We start from the raw sequence: 14,734 nt of genomic DNA on the forward strand, positions 1-14,734 counted from the left end.
CGAGACGCAGAAGTTAACGTTCGCTAAAGCTCTGCTCATGCAGGAAGCAGCCAAAACAAAAAATCTGTTATCATACGAATTATATTTAATATATTTTTTGTTCTAATAGCATCTTGCGTACCCCTCTGGCATAGCTCGCGGACCCCTGGGAGTCCGCGGACCACCTGTTAGGAACCACTGTTCTAGGGGACTAATGACCTCAGATGTTAAGTCCCATAGTGCTCAGAGCCATTTCAACCATTTGAACCTCCGAGCAAATGGGCTCGCCCGTCCCACGTCACCGGCTTGCGCACAATCGAGGGAAACACAGTCACTTTTGCGCGAGCGGCCTAACGTAACGGTGTCACTATGTTTTCGAAACAGGAACAACGAAGTTGGATGAAGACTGAATGTGCCAGAGGTCGTACAGCACGACAGTGTTATCAAGGGCTTCAAGAGGCGTGCGGGGAATCGGCATTACAGTACAGAACAGTGGCACGTTGGCTAAAAGTCTTGAACGAATGTCGTCAAGCTGTAGCAGACATGCATCGGGCAGATCGCCCTAGCGTCTGTGATGAAGAAGTGAATGCTGTTGCCGCGTTAGTGGACAGTGGTCGACGCCAAACGATTCGTGAGCTCGCCCACGAAACCGGATTAGGGTATACGATTGTACTTCGTATCCTGAAGGATCGCCTGGGCACGTGAAACATTGCATCACGATGGCATCCGCATGACCTGACGGAAATGTAGAAATGTCTGTGTTACGACGATGCTCAGACGCACTTGGAGCGCTATGAGCGCGAAGGAGAGGCTTTCTTCCGAGGTATCGTAACCCTAAATGAGACATGGGTCACATCGTACGAGCCAAAAACTGAAACGCCAATCCAACGATTGGCGTCATTATGGGTCGCCGCGAAAGTCGAAAGTGCGTCGGAGCCCCAGTATGTTGAAAGTTATGGTGATTCTCGTGTACGACTGTGATGGTGTTATCCTAACGTATTATATTCCTCCACGGCAGACCGTCAATGCACAGTATTACTGTTCCTTTTTGGAGCGCCACCTGTGACCAGCTTTGCGAAAGAAGCGGCGACACTTTCTGCGCAAACCACCCATCATTTTGCACGACAATGCGCGGGAGCAATCAGCGCAAGCTGTGGCTGCTCTGTTCGCAGACCTGCAAACTGCTCGTAAATAATGCAGTACACTGATGTACACCACGCAAACAACTCGTGAATTACCGAAACAATGCAGCACACAACATAAAGACCTGTAAACTACTCCTAAATAACCGAAATAATTCAGTACACTGATGTGCAGACACGAAACAACTCCTAAATTATCAAAATAACGAATGTAAAATGCTCTGCAGGCATGCTCACTACTCGTAAGCAGTCCAAATAGTGCATAGCACAGCCTACAGACCTGCACGCAAAATAATGCAACAGACACGCAAACAACGTGCGCACGCACCGCCTGCCACCCCCTGTCCACCGGCAGCCCCCGCGAAGTGATGACGCGACCATCAGATGCTGAGTCCGTTCTGGTCCCAATAGCATGAAGTAGCAGCATCCCTTTCATAGTTGCCACCAGAGAAATTTCTCTCGAAATACATATTCCCCTAGGCACCACTGATGACGCGAATGGACGGGAGCAAAGACCTATTTGCAGAGCAACTCATCCTCACAGACGCTGCAGAAATCCGTTCCATTGCTTCCCAGACTAGCACAGGCTGCGTTCCCTTCCTTGTGATCGTAACGGGACATTCGAACTGCGTCTAGTCATGCACACGTGCTTAACTGCCGAGTGTGACTGACGCATCGCCACGAAATCCGTGTGCGTAGCCACACACCATCGCAAGCGCATCCAAAAATGGTTCTCAATGTTATACTGATGTCACATGGCTCTGTAAAAGAAGAACCAAGTCGACCTCTCGGAATTTGTATAGTGTCCAAGAAAAAGTTACTTCTCGCTTTTGTAGGAGCTTTTGCGATGTCCCAGCTTGTCTGCATGGAAATTCTTGCTGTAACAGAACCTGTTTACGGAAGTAGCGCAGAATTACGTCATAACGTGGCAACTCTTCATCATATGTTACCCTTCCTGCTTTCAACATATGCAAAAGTCTTCAACGCTATGAAGAGATTCTTATATCCCAGCACGAAGGATGTCTTGCGAATGAATGAATGGAGCATTATGATTGGCTCTTGGAAACAGAAAAAAGTCGCACGGAGCGATATCTGGCGAGTAAGGTGGCTATGGTTTTCTCTAACAGATCGGCTGCCACATTTTTCCGTGTTTCTCGCTGTTGTGGTGTGAGATTTTTGGGGACAATTTTTGCATAAATCTTTCTCATTCCAAGATCTGTTATTATTAGACAAATTGTTTCTCGATTGATGTTCAGTTCTTCTGCAATCGTTTCCTCGGATAATCTTCGATCAGATCGTACGAGTTCACTCACCTTGGCCAAGTTGACATCCATCCGTGAGGTTCATGTTCGTCCACTGCGGTCTTCATCTTCTACATTCGTTCTGCCTTCACTAAACATTTTGTTCCAACGAAAAACTTGAGCTCTTGACATAACCTCCTCTCCAAAGGCCTTCTGAAGCTTACTGTAAGTTGTTCCGTTTTCACCCAATTTAACGCGAAAAAAAACAGCATACCGTTACGCAATGTTGTGTAGTTCCATTTCCGTGACGGGAGACACAAAGATGTGTTAACTTATTACCACACATCTCACGACTGAGCAGTTGCATCAATGTGCCTCTTGGACTAGAAGCAGCTTACAGACCAAGGTCAAAGATATTGTGCCTACGCAAGCCTGCAGGGTTGCCACATCTTGCAAAGAAAATCAGTCTCATTACTTTATTGTCGCACCTCGTACATCGAAGCAGCGAAAGAAGAAGTGGCAGGTGTCACCAAGGAGTTCACAGGGAAAGACTTCCAGTTTGAACGTGGTCTTATATTTGGCGTCGCACGAGCGATGGGACACAGTATTTCCAAGGTAACAATAATGTGACTATTTTCCCGTACGACCATTTCATGAGTGTACAGAGAATATCAGGAATCAGATAAAACATCAAATCTCTGACATCGCTGCGGCCGAAAAAAAATCCTGCAAAAACGGGACCAACGACAACTGAAGAGAATCGTTCAACTTAAGTGCAAACCTTCCGCAGATTGCTACAGATTTCAGTGCTGGGCCACCTACAAGTGTCAATGAGCGAACCATTCAACGAAACATCATCGATATGGGCTTTCAAGCCTGAAGGTCCACACGTCTACACTTGATGACTGCACGACACAAAGCTTTGCCTTGCCTGTGCCCGCCAACACCGACAGTGACTGGGAACATGTTGCCTGGTCAGCCGAGTCTCGTTTCAAATTATATGGAGCGGACGGACACGTACTGTATGGAGATAACCTCGTGAATCCATGGACCCTGTATGTCAGCAGGGGATTGTTCAAGCTGGTGGAGGCTCTGTAACAGTGTGGGGTGTGTGCAGTGGAGTGATATGGGATCCCTGATGCATCTAGATATGTACGTACGTAAGCATCCTCTCTCCACTCACTCGTACTCTTACGGATTTATTGATATCCCTGCAGAATTCATGGTGTCAGTTCCCTCCAGCACTACTTCAGTCATTAGTCGAGTCCATGCCACGTCGTGCTGCGGCGCTTCTGCGTGCTCTCGGGTGCCCTACACGATATTGGGCAGGTGTACCAGTTTCTTTGGGCCTTGAGAGTAATGTCGTAATATTATAACGCGTCACAACATTTGGTTTTACATTACTTGCAGATGTAAGTACTGTTGTCACTCCTTGTCAACGGAACATAAAAGGAACCAGTTTACTACACTCTACCAGCAACATAAGTAGACACAACGTACGTTCTTAATGGGGCTCACGGACGTTATTCAAGTAGAACGTAGGCGAGATGGAAAGTACGCCGATGTGACGAAAATTCGCCGCCAGTGTACATTGATTTTCATGGTTCCTGACGGTGAGAGTGCACATAAACGGGTACGTAAGACGACGTTTATGGATGATTTCGCTATTTCGAAGAAAAGAAAATGAGATCACGACAAAGAAGAAAAAGACTGGTGCTAATGTTTTCGAACTCAAAAGAAGTGGAGCATGTTATGGAAAATACACGCATTAAGATCAAGATCGAGCCAGATTAATATGTTGCTAGAGATATGAGTCACTACAGTAGAAAGCGCACAATGAAGGAGTACTTAAGCCCTGATTTCAACATGAACAGGTTCAAGTAAAATATCCCAATAGCACTGTGACGTATAAATTTTACACATAATTTTCCATGCGGATTTTGCGCTCATATCATTCAGAGAGCCACGATCAGATACATGTCGAACATGTAACCGATTAGTTCGAGAAGGTAAAGCAAACCACCAGAATGCTGACAAAGTAAGCAAGAACTTCAATTGCACCACCGCAAAACCAACAGAGCCACATGACAGTTAGGAACTGATGCACGGTTACCAATCAGTGACACTTGCACGCTATGCGTGTAGGTTATGTTGGTACCTTTCCTCGTACCTTCAGATATCCGAGCAACTTCTGTGTTACAGTATCGGTGTACATATGGAGACACTGTTTATTTGCACTTCTGAGTCAACTATCTAGCATCAGTATGAAGAAAAAACGGTGTGTATGGGGTGGTGTATGGAGAGACAACTGCTGTAAACAAAGTAAAAACACGATTCTTCTATTCATGTACAAGTTTCCTAGTGTCATATGATATGTCTGAATACGTTTACCACAAATATTGTGGACATAGCTTTCTGGCATGCAATCGAGATATTGCAACAATTGAAAAGAGAAAGAAGGCAGTGGAATGTTTTGTTCTGGGTGATGCAGTTACTGACTTCATCGCGTCGTGCAAAGCCATTCAAAATTCTGGAAATACACTCCTGGAAATGGAAAAAAGAACACATTGACACCGGTGTGTCAGACCCACCATACTTGCTCCGGACACTGCGAGAGGGCTGTACAAGCAATGATCACACGCACGGCACAGCGGACACACCAGGAACCGCGGTGTTGGCCGTCGAATGGCGCTAGCTGCGCAGCATTTGTGCACCGCCGCCGTCAGTGTCAGCCACTTTGCCGTGGCATACGGAGCTCCATCGCAGTCTTTAACACTGGTAGCATGCCACGACAGCGTGGACGTGAACCGTATGTGCAGTTGACGGACTTTGAGCGAGGGCGTATAGTGGGCATGCGGGAGGCCGGGTGGACGTACCGCCGAATTGCTCAACACGTGGGGCATGAGGTCTCCACAGTACATCGATGTTGTCGCCAGTGGTCGGCGGAAGGTGCACGTGCCCGTCGACCTGGGACCGGACCGCAGCGACGCACGGATGCACGCCAAGACCGTAGGATCCTACGCAGTGCCGTAGGGGACCGCACCGCCACTTCCCAGCAAATTAGGGACACTGTTGCTCCTGGGGTATCGGCGAGGACCATTCGCAACCGTCTCCATGAAGCTGGGCTACGGTCCCGCACACCGTTAGGCCGTCTTCCACTCACGCCCCAACATCGTGCAGCCCGCCTCCAGTGGTGTCGCGACAGGCGTGAATGGAGGGACGAATGGAGACGTGTCGTCTTCAGCGATGAGAGTCGCTTCTGCCTTGGTGCCAATGATGGTCGTATGCGTGTTTGGCGCCGTGCAGGTGAGCGCCACAATCAGGACTGCATACGACCGAGGCACACAGGGCCAACACCCGGCATCATGGTGTGGGGAGCGATCTCCTACACTGGCCGTACACCACTGGTGATCGTCGAGGGGACACTGAATAGTGCACGGTACATCCAAACCGTCATCGAACCCATCGTTCTACCATTCCTAGACCGGCAAGGGAACGTGCTGTTCCAACAGGACAATGCACGTCCGCATGTATCCCGTGCCACCCAACGTGCTGTAGAAGGTGTAAGTCAACTACCCTGACCAGCAAGATCTCGGGATCTGTCCCCCATTGAGCATGTTTGGGACTGGATGAAGCGTCGTCTCACGCGGTCTGCACGTCCAGCACGAACGCTGGTCCAACTGAGGCGCCAGGTGGAAATGGCATGGCAAGCCGTTCCACAGGACTACATCCAGCATCTCTACGATCGTCTCCATGGGAGAATAGCAGCCTGCATTGCTGCGAAAGGTGGATACACACTGTACTAGTGCCGACATTGTGCATGCTCTGTTGCCTGTGTCTATGTGCCTGTGGTTCTGTCAGTGTGATCATGTGATGTATCTGACCCCAGGAATGTGTCAATAAAGTTTCCCCTTCCTGGGACAATGAATTCACGGTGTTCTTATTTCAATTTCCAGGAGTGTACATGCCCCGCACTTCCTTAATTTTTACACAGCGGAAAACTTCATCATTACCAACAAATTCTTTATATTAGCTGCATCGTGGATTCGAATAACTGCCGCTGGAGAGGTCAAAATACGAAGAACGCTTATAGAGCTGGAAGTCAGCTCAACGTTCAATGTCCAGGGGGAGGGCCGCACGTGCGCGGTCTTGGGCGCCTTGCCACGGTTCGAGCGGCTCTCAACGTCGGAGTTCGAGTCCTCCCTCGGGCAAGGGGGCGTGTGTTGTACTTAGTGTAAGTTAGCTTAAGTTAGATTAAGTAGTGAGTAAGCTCAGGGACCGATGACCTCAACAGTTTGGTCCTACAGGAACTTACCACCACCACACCTGAAGGAGGGTTCAAATGGTTCAAATGGCTCTGAGCACTATGGGACTTAACTTCTGAGGTCATCAGTCCCCTAGAACTTAGAACTACTTAAACCTAACTAGCCTAAAGACATCACACACATCCATGCCCGAGGCAGGATTCGAACCTGCGGCAGTAGTGCTCGCGCGGTTCCAGACTTTAGCGCCTAGAACCGCTCGGCCACCCCGACCGGCCTGAAGGAGGGAAAATATGTCTCTAATTACCAAAATATGGAACTAAGGCAAGTTGACAACTGAATACGTTTACCAACGACAGAAGACAGAAGACTGAAAAGTACTTGTTTAGTATGATATCATACTTACCGAAGGACACAGGAAGTTTTACCAGGACAGTTGTAATAAATGCGTGTAGAATATAACAAGACAGTATTTGATACTTTTATTCCGCGTCGTCTTGCCATTGTAATCATTGCAAAAAAAAAAAAAAAAGAGTTAGTCCTTTTCCAAAATTTCGTCGTGACACTGCGGGCGTACTAGTTGTTCAGTTAAGTCTCTGAGCAACATACCAGGTCACAGAGGCCTACAGTGACGTATTATTTGGATGAAGGCCTTCTACGTCGAATTTTTTTTTTTCAATATCGTGAAACATTGATTTTGGTGCTTAGCCTCTAGTGTTCAGTTATGTAATTCGGCGGCAATCCTGTGTCTGTCTTGTTGTGGTGCGGCGTACAGTTTTGAGCAGGGAAGCCAAGCTGTTGCTAGTTTGCCTTCACACGGCGTCACAGCAGAGCGCCGTTTGAGAACTAAATTAACCTGGTAGAGGCACGTGGCAGGGAGAAGCTGTTACAGCGCCGCCGCGCGGCACCCTAACTGCAGACGACCACTTTGTGACGCTCGGTGCCGCCCTGACGACGTGTCGTATCTGCACAAACACGCCAACGCTGCGTCGACATTGGAGCACGCAGCAGTTTCACGCATTTTCACTCTTGCTTTAAAGCTGGCTCGCTCGCTGCCACGAGTGTCACCCATAAGTGACAGGGCGCCCTTTGTTAACATTATGCTCGAGAGTAAACTAGCGCTCTGTTTGCGTTCGCGCGCACACGATGCGTAATTGCCCCGTCGACTACCAGCTACCGCGTAAGCACCACTTGAATGCAGTGGGGCACTGAATTTCGCCGTCAGTGAAACGAAATTCCGCGGTCAGCTCTCACTCTGACCACCACAGCTACGACGCCCTACATTATACACAAATCAGCTGGTTACCATACAACGGCAGCCTTTTACCTCCCAATCTTCTATTAGTCGAAAACGGAATCGTATCTATTGTATTATATTGAAGTGATTTATTTACTTGTCTTTAAACTATGAGAGCAAGTTAAAGAGTACAATTTTTACACGTCGTTTTTTTAAGATTCCGTGCCCCAGTCGGTGAAATGAAATTCTTACAGGATTACTTCGTTTGACTGTCCGACTGTTAAGAACCCTTTTTCTAGGATCACATCAAATTGAAATTTATATCACTTATAAAGATGTATGGTCTCATGGGGTTGTGAAGAAATTTCAGCTTCTAAGCCCATGGAGTCAGATGATATGGTAATTTATGTCACATTCTGCTACTCGTCAATTAACTCACTGAAACCTGTAAGGTGATTCATGAAATTTCGCAACAAGTAAGGTTTCACAGTACAAATAAAGGAAAAAATTCGAAAATCGTTAATTTGTAATTATATCACGCGTTGTCGTTTGTTATCCGTTTAACTGTCTATCCATTTCTCAGACGGGTAAGACGTTTGATGTTGAAATGTGTGTCACATAAGGTCCCTTGGCGGTGTACAAAACCTAAACTTCTATGTCAATGCTGTAAAACGATACATGTCACATATTTTGATATCTTGTCATTATCGACACCCGTAACAGCACAAAAATTATCGACATTCTCGATTCTCTGGATGGATGAACTATCTATATACAGAATTAAGTTTGTATGGAATCCTTGACGCGTGAATCCTACTTGCACTGACCGGGATTTCTTATTTTTAGGCCTACATTTTCCGCAGTCGCTGTTAACAAGTAATATAAGCCTACGTTATATACTGCGTGGTTATAATTAAACTTTCCATATTTAATACTTTCTAAAACGGAAAGTAATTACAGCACGAGGACTGAACTTGGTAGGATTAATATCATGGACTTGCGGAAGAGTAATAATGCAGAATCAATTCAATTGCAAGACTTCTATATACTGTTACGGTACATCAGACCATTACATACTGGTACCATTACAGATACAAAAGGGGCTCAATACGGCGCCTTTCAGTGTCCACAAGAGTCTGAAAGGGCAGGATTGCGTTCCGCACACCAGAACGAAGTATGTCCGTAGGTATGCTCCCTGCCTCTCTAGATATGCTGCGCTTCGGATCAGCGTAAGTGTGAATGCTCCCCTTGTAAACCCTGTTCTTCAGGTAGCCCCACAAACAGAAATCGCAGGGAGTGAGATCAGGTGATCGTTCCGGCCGAGCATTTGGAAACGACCGACTGATAATTCGACCGTTCAGTTTCCAAATTTGATTCGGAGAAGAAGGTGAACTTCACGAGCTACGTGCATCTTACATGAAAACTGTTGAGTTCAATGCATCTCTCTCCTTTAGGGCGGGTATGATATGCAGGTGAAGCCTATCGGAGTAATGCTGGCGAGTCACATTGCACTTCTTTGGTCCTTCAGTGCCATCCTATTAAAAAATGAGTGGGCCAACGATGAAAGCAGTCGTGAAGCCACGCCCTATGGTGACATGTTCACCACACAGAGGAACTTCATGCATAGTGACATGAGGGGAAGATCCGCACATTCGGCAGTTCTGTGTGTTCACCTTACCCGTCAGAAAAAAATGAGCTTTGTCTGTCCATACGATGATCTAGGGCCAGACCTGGTCAACTTCAATCCTTGCGAGAAAGTGGAGAGCGAAGTCAACAAGTCGTTGTGCGTCCTGCGGTGCAAGGTGCTGTGCGATATGTATCTTGCACGGATACCACTTGATAATGGTTCGAAGCACCTTCCGTACAGTGAACCACGGGATGTTCAACTGTCGTGACCCAGCACGCGCACTGTCTGACGTTCAGGAATAGCGAGCAGCGTTGCCTGCCACAGCAACAGTGATTTCATCAACCACCTTTGGTGCAACCGGTTGTCGGTCTCTTACCGGAGCGACGCCCAGTTTTCCAGTTGATTCGAACTTCTTCATCATGCTCCGCACAGCAGGTGCAGAAAGAGGACCCTTCCGTAATCCTTTCTCGGTGTGCAGCTGCAGCATTACTGTTGTTTTGATAATAGAGCTTCACCAATATGCCCTGCTCCTTTTGTCCAAGCTCATGTTGACACACCAACAAGCGCACTGCGACTGGTCAGGTGTAAGAGACTGTGAATCACGAAGACTGTTCACGACATATGGTGTCCACAGTTGGAACTGGACGGTGGCGCGTGACGCATGGAAATCGTGCAGCTGCGACACAAGGAAACCGTGCACCCCATACTCTGGATATTAATGCTAATTACTCGTACGGTAATTAGTTTCCGTTTTATAACTTGTTAAACAGGGAAAGTTTAATGATAACCACCCGGTACTTTCAGGACTAGCACTCCTGGAACATATTTTGTGGAGACAGCCTCGGGGATGTTTCTAGAATGAATATTCCACTTTCAGCGGAATGTGCGTTGATATGAGGCTGTAACGACGAGTCATCGTAGCTCAGTCAGTAGGGCCCCTTGCACGTGGAAGGCAATGGTCCCAGGTTCGATTCATAGTCTGTCGCACTATTTATCCTGGCACGATATCTCAGTGTGTGTGTGGTCAGAGGGCTAATCACGCTGTAATAAAAAAAAACGATGGAATTTGAATATCGTGCGACATCCGCACATATGAATTGAAGCAAAAGAGGCGGAGAAACAGTTCAAAAGAAAGAAGATAAAAAATTCGATAAGCACGTGTCCGCGAAAGGCAAACATTCCGAGGTCGAGCCGCGGATCGGAACACTGCCAGGAAGTTTCGTATCACGGCACAATCCGTTGTAGAGCAATAAACTCATTCTAGACCATAAGTGTTTCTCTTTGTCTCAACGCATCTTCATTGGTCAAACGTTTTGCTTTCTACTTCGTTCCTAATGTTCTTCCACACGTGAGTGCTCGGTTGTTAGAACATTAACCTTCACTGACATTGTCTATATTTAAGTTTTCAGATTGTACAGATGCGCTTGAACCTCGTGCAGTTTGTTTTGTTGTTACGAGGTACATAAACTACGCAATATGAAAACGTAATTATGAGTTTATCCAGTCTGAGTGGAGTTCAATGTTATAAAAATCGTGCACCAAGGTGTGGAAGAACGTGAGGAATGAAATAGGAAGCAAAAAAACGGACCACTGAAGGTACTTTGAAGCAAAGCGAAACATGCATAGTCTAAGGATTTTTACTGCAGTCGCAAAAGAAGGTACGTAAGTTACATTACTAGAATATATTACATCTTGTTGTAGTGGATGAGCCGGCCGCGGTGGTCGTGCGGTTCTAGGCGCTGCAGTCCGGAACCGCGGGACTGCTACGGTCGCAGGTTCGAATCCTGCCTCGGGCATGGATGTGTGTGTTGTCCTTAGGTTAGTTAGGTTTAAGTAGTTCTAAGTTTTAGGCGACTGATGACCTAAGATGTTAAGTCCCATAGTGCTCAGAGCCATTTGAACCATTGTAGTGGATGTAATTGAGACTCCACCATATAAAATTAATATACGCAAATTACATTTACTAACTGAAAATCTGCAATTAGTGGCGCCATGAATTATAAGTTGCAACAGCAGTTGAGTACAATACAGTGCTTTGATTTCTGGCAGTCCTTTCATTTCCATAAAAATGATTTTTTTTATTATGTCTTGAGTGAAGTTATCCCTTACAATGTTTACTCTGGTACAATTTATGCCTTTCCATCGGGCACTATAATTGAAAGTGACGTAATAATATGCCCATTGTGTTAATGACAATCTCAGAGTCGCTGTCCTATGCTGAGACCAACTGAACATTAGTTGACAGATTGTTGTTGTAGTGGTTCAGTGCTTATCATTACCACTGCAGGGAAATAAGTTGATGTCACGCGACTTGTACAAAGCGTTCCTGACTGGAGCCTCTGGCAGCAGATGCAGCTACTGGGTCACAGTCATTGCGTATGAGCCAACATAAAGTCTGGCATGACCTCCAAGGAAACGAAGTACTGCAAAACAACCTATAGCAGCAAACGTACCATTTATAAAGAGCCAGTAGTAAAGAGCCGGTCATAAAGTCTTATTTATCGCCTTAAAATTTCGAGCTGCGACTATCAAGCTCGTTCATATGGCTTTAGTCCTCTCTGCATACACACCCTTCGATCCTTCCCACTTTTCCAATTGATTAATGGCTTGCTAAGACCTTGGTTATAACTGTGCCACCCAACCGTAGTGTCATATGATAGTGCATTGTTGCAGTACACTTCCACCAAGTCAGTATGCGTTTTTGCTGCATAATTCCCTTCAAATGTGTGAAACTAATTACCGCACGATACACTAGTGCCGTTCTGTTCTGGCTTCTCTAATGGTTTGTTACGGTGCTGTGGTTATGAGGTTTCATTGTGTACCAAGACTGCAGGTATTTATCTACAACCGAACAATGTAGAAATAATTCAAAAGCCAAGATCGCTTATATACTGTTTACTGGATGACCGGTTTCAACACACTAAAGGTGCCATCATCGGATTTAAATGTAGCTTAACATTTGTAAACCGTTTGGATATAACGATACATGAGGCAGACCAGCTGATATAAAATCATTGTCATGATTCACAATGATTTTATATCAGCTGGTCTGTCTCATGTAGCGTTACATAATGTAATAGAGTACTCTAGTGTAATATTTAGCCGGCCGGGGTGGACGAGCAATTCTAGGCGCTGCAGTCTGGAACCGCGTGACCGCTACGGTCGCAGGTTCGAATCCTGCGTCGGGCATGGATGTGTGTGATGTCCTTAGGTTAGTTTGGTTTAAGTAGTTCTAAGTTCTAGGGGACTGATAACCTCAGAAGTTAAGTCCCGTAGTGCTCAGAGCGATATGAACAATGTTTTTGTAACATTTAGATTACCGATTCTGCAAATCTTCATGTCATAATAAGTCATGAATTTTTCATCTGTGTCCAAAGATTTTTTTCTCGTTCAAGTATCTCCACACATGTGGAAAAACGGGCTGTACAGCTATTCACTCAACTTTATGGCTTCAAGCAGCTTTGGCGACATTACTCACAGACATCACAATGTCCTCTCTGTTATGGCTGCAGGTGACTTGGACACAGACATCACAGTGTTCTGCCTGTTATGGCAAAATGCCACTTGGACCTCATTAGACGAGAAATCACAATGTTCTATATGTAGCAGGTGCACAAGACTTGGACTACATTAGACACACACATAAGGTTTTCCGTGATTTCCCTAAATCGCTCCAGGCAAATGCCGAGATGATTCCTTTGAGAGGACACGGCCGACTTCCTCCCCCATCTTTCTCTCATCCGATGAGACCGATGACCTCACTGTTTGGTGTCTTGCCCCACCAACCCAGCCCAACTCAACACATACATAATCGTCTCTGTTATGACTGCAGCTGACTTGAGCCACTTTAGACGCAAACATCACACTATTCAATCCATCACTGCTTGAAGACAATCTTGAACACAAAAAGAATGTAAGTACAAATACATCCTTAACTGAACTCATCCTCAAGCAAGCACCTCAAAGTGTATATGGAGGAAATATAAACTCTACAAACCTAAACCTCTATCCTCACAAGGGAACCTCCCCATCGCACCCCCCTCAGATTTAATTATATGTTGGCACAGTGGATAGGCCTTGAAAAACTGAACACAGATCAATCGAGAAAACAGGAAGAAGTTGTGTGGAACTATGTAAAAAATAAGCAAAATATACAAACTGAGTAGTCCATGTGCAAGATATGCAATGAAAGACTTACATCTTTCACAGTTCTAAGAATTTCAGTTTCCTTGTCATATTAAGTTTTTATACTATGCTCTGCTAGTGCTTGTCCATTCAAGCCAGCAATCCTGTCCACAAAATGGAAAAAAATTCCACCATTGGGCACTGCTCTTCATCATTAGTCCTGCAGGCCTTTCTTCTTGGCTGCAGTACTCATTTCGCATTAATATTAGAGTAGAATATTTCCTTAAATGTCGTCTCTATTTTGCTTGACCTATCAAACGATGTTTCAGTTCTACCTTTTTTGTTCTGGATGATTGAGCACTATAACGAAGAAAAACGAATTCCAGTACTAACAAGCCAATGCGGAAATTTTTTCCCTTTTATTGATTGCAATGGAAAGAATCTGGCGAAGTATTGGAATTAATGAAATTGAATTACCTAGAACTGTAAAACAGGTATGTCATTCATTGGTTATGGCTAGTGCATGCAAGTAGAACCACGAAAGGAAATGTTAACACAAGCTGCGACATGGTCGAGAATTAAACAATGGTCCGAATATAGAATAAATTTCCTGTACTTCACGTTTATAGTCACAAATTAATGACCATCTTCAGATCAGTGTCATGGAAATATGTCCTAATATTCTCATTTCTAAAACTATGAAGAGCTGTGTCCTTTGTACTCTACGCAACTTTACGGAATCTGTAAGAAACATTGTAGAAAGAAATAAATGTCTGAGACACATATAAATAGAAGCCATATGGCTATATATATGAGGCAGAAACTCAATTAATTGTGGAAACTCGGCCAAGTGAAACACAGCTGTGTCACAAACCTGTAAATGCGATGTTGGTAAATGCATTTCTGACACAATCATAACAGGGAAGGAAGAGGCTCAACATCTTTCATAGCACATACACAACTCTTTCGTGCAGATGTTTCTTACCTTAAGAGGGCCAGAGTTTATCAATTAATTCGTTCATTTCTGTCAACAAAAGCCACTAATATCGTTGTTGTTGTTGTTGTTGTTGTTGTGGTCTTCAGTCCTGAGACTGGTTTGATGCAGCTCTCCATGCTACTCC

Source organism: Schistocerca piceifrons, chromosome 6 (assembly GCF_021461385.2).
Source record: "Schistocerca piceifrons isolate TAMUIC-IGC-003096 chromosome 6, iqSchPice1.1, whole genome shotgun sequence".
Lineage (NCBI taxonomy): Eukaryota > Metazoa > Arthropoda > Insecta > Orthoptera > Acrididae > Schistocerca > Schistocerca piceifrons.